General features: G+C 41.3%; 1 pseudogene; it reads left to right on the top strand.

Annotated features, from left to right (window-relative positions):
- The first annotated feature begins 5,449 nt into the window (after positions 1-5,449).
- Positions 5,450-7,699, top strand: part of LOC104852255 — a 4,526-nt pseudogene continuing 2,276 nt past the window's right edge.

Consider the following 7,699-nt stretch of genomic DNA (forward strand, 5'->3'; position numbering starts at 1 on the left):
CGTGGCACCCTCGTGGCTGCATCCGCCTGAAGTTCCTGGAACCTCGGGGCGAGCCGCGGGAGCGGCCGGGCGGTTGGGGAGGAAAGAAAGGAAGGATAGAAATGTTAGCAAAGCAAATAGTTCGTTCAGCCTCGACGCCAGCACTACACGAAACTGGAAGGAGGGGGAGGAAAACAGATTTGAAAAGGAGATCCGAGGATGAAACATGTCAGGGTGGAAAAAGGACCGAAGGCCGAAGGAAAATGCAAATTATTGGGTGAGGTTGGAGAGACAGATAACAGAATTCTAGACTGCAAATCTCCACTCAAACCCCAACTGCAAATCCCAACGGGTCCTTGTGTCGGGTAACAGGCCATTCCATTCCCGATATAAACTCTGGGTAATGTGTTCGGTTTCTAAAAGCCCTCTGCACCCTGTCAACTGCCACCTTAACCCCTAGTTCATTACAAAGAGGAGAGGAAGAACGGAAGGCGGATTGTCGGACCCTGCGCCTGGGCTTGAGGAACTGCGGCTCACCTCAGATGGCTCCCCTGGAGGACTGGAAATTGCTTGGCAGCGCATTTGCCTCGTGAAGGCTTAATTCTATGAATTAATGCACCATTCCTGCCAAGAGAAACTTGATTAGAGAGGAATGGTGTTTCTGGGAAATTATTCCCCGGGCATTTGCTTCCGGAAGATTGAAATGGTATCTTGATAGTCAAATGAAGATGGTTATCAGACCTTCAATAATGGCTTTAAACTAGCATCAGATAGACTTATATGGTACACAGAAGTCCTGGAGTTCAGACTGCTGTTCAGGTGTCTGGAATTACCTAGCGTTAGTACCCTCTTTCTAGTCCATCTTCCAGCCCTGTGTACTCCCATCAAGACTGAACAGGTGGTTCCCCAATCGGGCCAACATTCTCAAATCTTTTGCACATTTTGATCGCTCTGTGTAGAGTGTCCAGCCCATCTTGGTATATAGGCTGCCTCATGGGAAAAGCCTGTCACCCAAGACAGACTTAGAGATGTGCCTTAACCTTTTTCTTTGATCTGCCTCCGTTAAAGCAATACAGTATCCTTCTATATTTTATGATTTAAAAAAAAAAACTCCCCATTAAACTATAGAATGCCTTCGTAGAACCAATACCATATAGGCACTAGCAAAAAAGAATGGGTCAAACCAGGCTTTGTGGTACATGCCTATGATTCCAGCACTTGGAAGACTGAGCCAGAAGGATAGTTCCAAGTTTGATGCCAGCCTGGACTACATAGTGTTCAAGGCCAGCCTGATTCCGTACCCTCAGTACACATAGCAAGATCCTGTCTTCTAATACTTTTTTCAAAAGATGGAGTCAAAAAAAAATTTTTTTTTTTTTTTTTGCAGCCAGGTATGGTAGCACATGTCTGTAATCCTAGCACTCTAGGAGGCTGAGGCAGGAGAATCACAAGTTGGAGCCCAGCCTGGTCAAGTTAGCAAGATCCTATCTCAACAAGTTTAGAAAGGGCTGAGAATGTTGATGAGTGTGAAGGCCCTGGTTTCAATCCTTACTACTACCAAAAATAAAAATGAAAATGAAATTTTTGAATGAGTGAAAAAAAGTCCTATCTTCTTAGCAGAATTAACCCTTATACGACTGTTTATAGGATCAAGTGGGCAAAGGACTTTCAGTTTCCTATCTAAGAGAAAGGCTGGAAAATGTGACTTTTAACTAATTAAAATATTTCTCACCTAAGACCCTTTTGTTATTGTAGACCCTTAAACAGGTCCCTATATAACTCTCAGCAAAAAATTAAAAGTGAGCTATTTGTTAGTAGGCAATACATTTCTTAATTTAAGAAACAAAAGTCTCTAAGTCTCACAGGGTGTTACTTGACATGTCCTCTGGGGAGGCTGAAGCAAGAAGGTTACAAAGCAAAGGTCAGCCTGAGCAACTTACCAAGACACTGTCTCAAAATTAAAGGCGGGGAGGGGTGGGCGCGTATTTGCCTAGCATGCAAATGGTCCTGGGTTTCATCCCCAGTGTCGGAAAAACAAAAGAAAAGAAATAAGTCTGTAGATGTATATATATCTTAGCCTAAGAAACTTCACTGAAGAAGTTCTAGTCAGACCTGGATAATATTGCTTGGGAATCGAGGTGTGGTTCCGATGCTTAAGTAACACCTTTGTTCCCTGGCAGTAAATCTGTTACCACAAAGAAAATGCCAGCAGTACAACCAAAGTTCTAGTGTTCCAACTGTAATCATTAAACTTCCTTACTTTTTCCCCTTCTAGCCACTATTTCCTCACAGTGACTGACAATATGTGTTATCCATCGCCTCTCTACTGCTATTTTGGAAGTTACATCCAGTTAAAAGAAAGAAACGTTAGCCGGACTTGGTGGCACACACCTGAAATCCCAATACTTGGGAGGCTGAGGCAGGAGGATCACTGTGAGTTCGAGACCAGCCTGGGCTACATAGTGAGTTCGAGGTCAGTCTCAACTACATAGTGTGACCCTGTCTCAAAAAACAAACAAAAAAAAAAGAAAGAAAGAAATGTTAAAGGCTGATATTTTCCCAATCCGGCCTTGAACAACCTCACTAACCCACCACAACGAAGAACTATTTGTAACAGTGTGCAAGTCAAGACACGTATATGGAAGAATTTTGTCTAACCCTCATCTATATGGAGTTCTGCCTTAGCAGGGCCTTTGAGAATAAGGCTTAAAGGAGAATATACATGATTTATGAAGGTAAGGGAACATCAGGGTCTAATTTGGACGTGAGAAAATGGAAAGGATTTTCTCTCCTAGTCAAAAAGTTCTGAACTAAACAGAGAAAAAGAAAGAAGGTATCGTTCATTGTGTCTTTATATAGGTCTGTTTCCCTATTCCCATGTTTAGTCCCATAAGATCTGATGGTTCTCAGTGTCCTTGTCATGTAACCTGATGGGTTTAAGGACATCAGGGATTCCAGTTGCCATAAAGAAAGAAAGAACCATAATTGAGACAGCTTTTAAAAGTTTTAAAACGTCCCCAAGTTCATGACTTGGGTAACTCTGATCTGAATTCTAATAAATAGCAATAAAATTAAAATAAAAAGATCTTTGTATTTAATAAAAATTGAGGAGCGGAGGTACTTTTTTTTCAAAAGTGCCCCAATTTCTAGGGAATTTTGTGTGAAAACATCCAGCGGACAGAAAAGATGGTAGCAAAACATCATAGGAAAAAGAACTAAGTTGAGCTCCTGAGGCCTGTGAGAAGGAAAGGAAGACAACAAATGGCCCTTGCAACCTCCTTGCTCCCACTCCAACCAGTTTATCCTGTACACCTTCATACAGGAGTGGTCTTTCATCCAATTTCTTCATTTCTAATTACGTGGGTACCCTGCCCATGCAAGATTAAATCCAGATTCCTGTGAAGGCCCACATTGTATTTTAAGATCACTTTCCTGGAAGTTTTATCAATGTCATCTCCTACCACACTATTCCAGCATCTTGTAGTCTAGCTGTCCTGAACTCCTGGAAGTTCCCTGAAAAGAGAATACCATCTCAAACTTTTATTTTTTTACATTGCATTTTTCTCTTTGGGAAAAGAAACACTAAAAGTTTGTTTGTTTTTTTTTCTCAGCTGCTGCCAAGTTTCTCAGTCCTTCTAAGGAAGCTTAAGGCCAGTTGGGATGAGGCCCTCACCTCACCTGGTGATTTCCACCACACTGCTCTTGACCTCAATATGGCCTCCATCTCTGAGCTGGCCTGCATCTATTCTGCTCTCATCCTGAGTGCCAGTGAGGTGACTATCACCAAGGATAGGATCAATGCCCTCATTAAAGTGGCTGGTTATGTAAAGGTCTACCCTTTTTGGCATGGCTTGTTTGCAAAGGCCCTAGCCAGTGTCAATATCCAGGAACTCATCTGAAATGTACATACTGGAGAACCTGTTCCAGCCTCCGGTACTACATCAGCAGGAGGTCCTATTTCCTTCACCATCACTGCTCCTCTGAAGAGAGGAAGGATGAAGCAAAGAAAGAAGAACCTGAGGAGTTGACACAGGCTTTAGTCTTTGTGACTAAACCTCTTTTGTAACATTTTCAATAAAAAGCTTAACTCTGGAAAAAAGAAAACTGAGAGGAGAGAGAGAGAGAGAGAGAGAGAGAGAGAGAGAGAGAGAGGGAGGAGGCAGAGAGGCAGAGGTTAAATGATTAAAGCTTGACTAAAAAACGACTGGATAGCCACACACAAAAATGGGACTTTAAAGGGACCAGAAAATTCCTTTGCCAAAAATCACTTACAAGCTGGTCATGGTGGTAAATGCCTGTTATCTCAGCACTCTGGGAGGCAGGGGAATGGTATATTCAAGCTCAGCCTGGAACGTAGTAACTCTCATAAAAACAACAACAGCAAAAAATAGTTCTAGCCAGGCATGATGGCAAATATCTGTAATCACTGGTACTTAAGAGGCTAAGTCAGGAGAAACACAAGCTCAAGGTCAGCCTGGGTAACTTAGTGAGAACCTGTTTCAAAAGAAAAAATGGGGAGATGCTGAGGATGTAGCTTACAGTAGCCCTGGGCTTCGATCTCCAGTACTAAAACAAACAAACAAACAAAACAAAACAAAAAAAATTTACTTTCACTCTCTACTCATCCCATTACCTACACTCTACCTGTACAAATACATTTAATGCGGAATACTGCCCACAACATGACTTAATGACCATTGAAGTCATTATCAACTATTATCGCTTTTGGGTAAATAGTTTAATAAAAGTAGAGACAGTAGAGTTACTTTTTATCTGTATAACAATTATGAGAACATCATTGGGAAATGAGAATTTCAGTGGAGATAGATAATGACAAATCTGAAATCAGAAAAGTCAGAGATGAACAGACTACCTGGGAGAGGGCAAAAAAAGCAGCACTATAAGGACATGTGGAATTGAATAGAAGTATATACAGAGAAAATATAGAGAGAAGCCAAGGTATGGAAGAAGGAATTAGAAATTGGTGATGAAAGCAAATTATTGTTATGATTTGATGAGTCAACTTGGCTGGGCCACTATGCCTAGATTTTTTGGATTTTATTTTGTTTGAGGTAGAGTCTCATTTTCTAGTCCTAGAACTTACTTGGACTTGGACTTTTCATCAGTGCTGAAACTGTTAAGATTTTGGTGACTCTTAGAGATGGGCTAAATGTACTTTTGCATAAAGAGATGGACAGAAGACTTTTTTTTTTTTTTTGGTACCAGGGATTGAACTTGGGACCTTGTGCTTTAGAGGCAGGTACCAGAACCACTGAGCTAAATCCCCAGCCCCTAGACATAAGGCTTTTAGAGGCCAGTGGTGGAATGGTATGGTTTAGATATAAAACATCCACCAAAAGTCTTCTGCATTCAGAGATGGGGCCTTTGGAATGTGATTATATCATGGGGTACTATGCTCAGTAGTGGATTAATCCACTGATGAATTCATATCTGAATGTACTATGAGACGATGGGGCTTGGTCAGAAGAGGTAAGTCACTGATGGTGTATGACCTGGAAGGGTGTATCCTTGTCTCTTGCTCCTCCTTTCTCTCTCTGCTTCCTGGATGCCATAGGTTGAACAGCTTTCTTCCACCATGCCTTCTCACCATACTGTTTCTGCCTCGAATCCATGCACTGAACCAACTCAAACCATGAACCAAAATAAAGTTGCAGGTGTTGGGTATTTTGACCTAGAAACAGCAAAGTGACTAATACACCAGTCTTCCTTCATAACTGCATGAGCCAATTCTTGAAACCAATCAATCTTTTTATCTCTCTCTCTCTCTCTCTCTCCTCTATTTCTCCCACACACACACAAATAACAAATACAGTCGTATGTGTATCACTAAATGTTTGAGAAATGCATTGTCAGGTGAACACTATAAAAAATTATTATTGTATAATAAGTATGTCAACCTGTAACATAGTCATTTATTTTTACTATCATATATTATATACTTGGGTGTGGGTATAACTCAATGGTAGAGTACATGCTTAACCTACACAAGGCACTTGGTTCAACCACCAGAGTGCACACACACACGCACGTATGTACTGTACATAACTGTACATGTGATATATTTTTATATGACTGGAAACCAGCAGATTTGCTTACAATAGCATCACCATAAACACATGAGTCATGTGCTGTGCTAGACATGACAGCTACAGAATCACTAGGTGATGGGAATTTTTCAGTGATGCTATAATCTTATAGGACCATCACCATATATGCATCAATGATGACCAAAATGCCATTATGCAGTGCATTCCTGTGTGTCTATACGTGTACAGAAGTCCCCTCTTTGACCAAGTGGGATACACTTTAAGACCCTTAATGGATGCCTAAAACCACAGATGGTACCAAACCCTGTATATACTTTTTTTCCTTTGTCTACATAACTATTATGGGAGACCAGATGGGAAGAATGAGGCCTCCTCGGTGAGCACTGAGAAGAAAGAGGGCAGGCAAGTGCGCTAACGTGCTGCAGGGAAAAGTAAAGATGTGAGTTTGCGTTGTTTACTCTGAGAAGCACCGTGGAAGGGCGGAGACAGTTGAATCCTGTGGAACCCTAATTGCTGTGCCCGTGTCTGAATGAACAAAGCCAAGGTCTGCCAATCATTTGGGGCTCTATGTCAAAGGGCGACGTGAGTCCCCTGGTCCTCCAAATTTTCACTTGTTTCTGTGTCTTTCTGTTGTTCATCCTTGTCACCTCTTGGTTAGGTTCAAGCTCAGCTTGTAGACCAGTTCCTACAAACTATGATAATGTTTTATTTATAAATTAAATACAGTAGGAGATTAACAACAAATAACTAATAATGAAGTAGAACAATTACAGCAATATGCTGTAATGAACGTTATGTGAATGTGCATTCTGTCTCTGTCTCTGTCTGTCTGTCTCTCTCTCTCTCTCTCTCTGTCTTACTATACTATTCTTACCCTTTTCGTGGTGATGTGAGATGATACAATCCCAACTTGATGAGATGAATAAGCTAAATGATGTTGGCATGGTGATGTAGTGTTAGGCTTTATTAAGCTTTTGACAGACATTTTTAAAGGATCATCAAACCGTGACAATGCCAGTTGACTACAAGTAACTGAAACCACAACATCACGTGTTCATAGGTGGGGTTATGGGGAGGAGATTAAGTCATGGGAGCATGATCCTCATCATTGAATTAGTTTACTGATAAATTTATAGCTAGGGGCCAGGGATTTAGCTCAGCGGTTCAGTGGCCTGCCTTGCAAGCGCAAGGACCCAAGTTCAATCTCCGGTACCCCCCCAAAAAAAAACAAAACAACAACAACAACAACAACAAAAAAGTTTATAGCTAAATGTGACATTCATCAGTGGATTATTCCTTCCTCCCTTGATCCCTGTGTGACACACCATGGACTATTTCTCCTCTGCCACAACACCTTGCTTTGGAGTTAGCTGTCTATAGACTGAAACCTCTACAAACTATGAGCCAAAATAAATCTCTTCTCCTTTAACTTGTGGGTGTCAGGTATTTTGTCCCAGCAATGAGAAAATAAGACAGTGACAGGGGCCAAGTGGCAGCATTCGATCACCAAATTCAAGAATGGCATGGTTACCATAGTAGTCAAATCAAAGCAGAAATTAGAATAATTTGACTTGTGGTAACATATAGTGTTGCCTAGTTAATCATAGTGGTCCTACGAGTGAAATAGCTAGCAAGCCCTATTAAGTTCTTAT

Source organism: Fukomys damarensis, unplaced genomic scaffold, assembly GCF_012274545.1.
Source record: "Fukomys damarensis isolate Sample0158 unplaced genomic scaffold, DMR_v1.0_HiC HiC_scaffold_2, whole genome shotgun sequence".
NCBI lineage: Eukaryota > Metazoa > Chordata > Mammalia > Rodentia > Bathyergidae > Fukomys > Fukomys damarensis.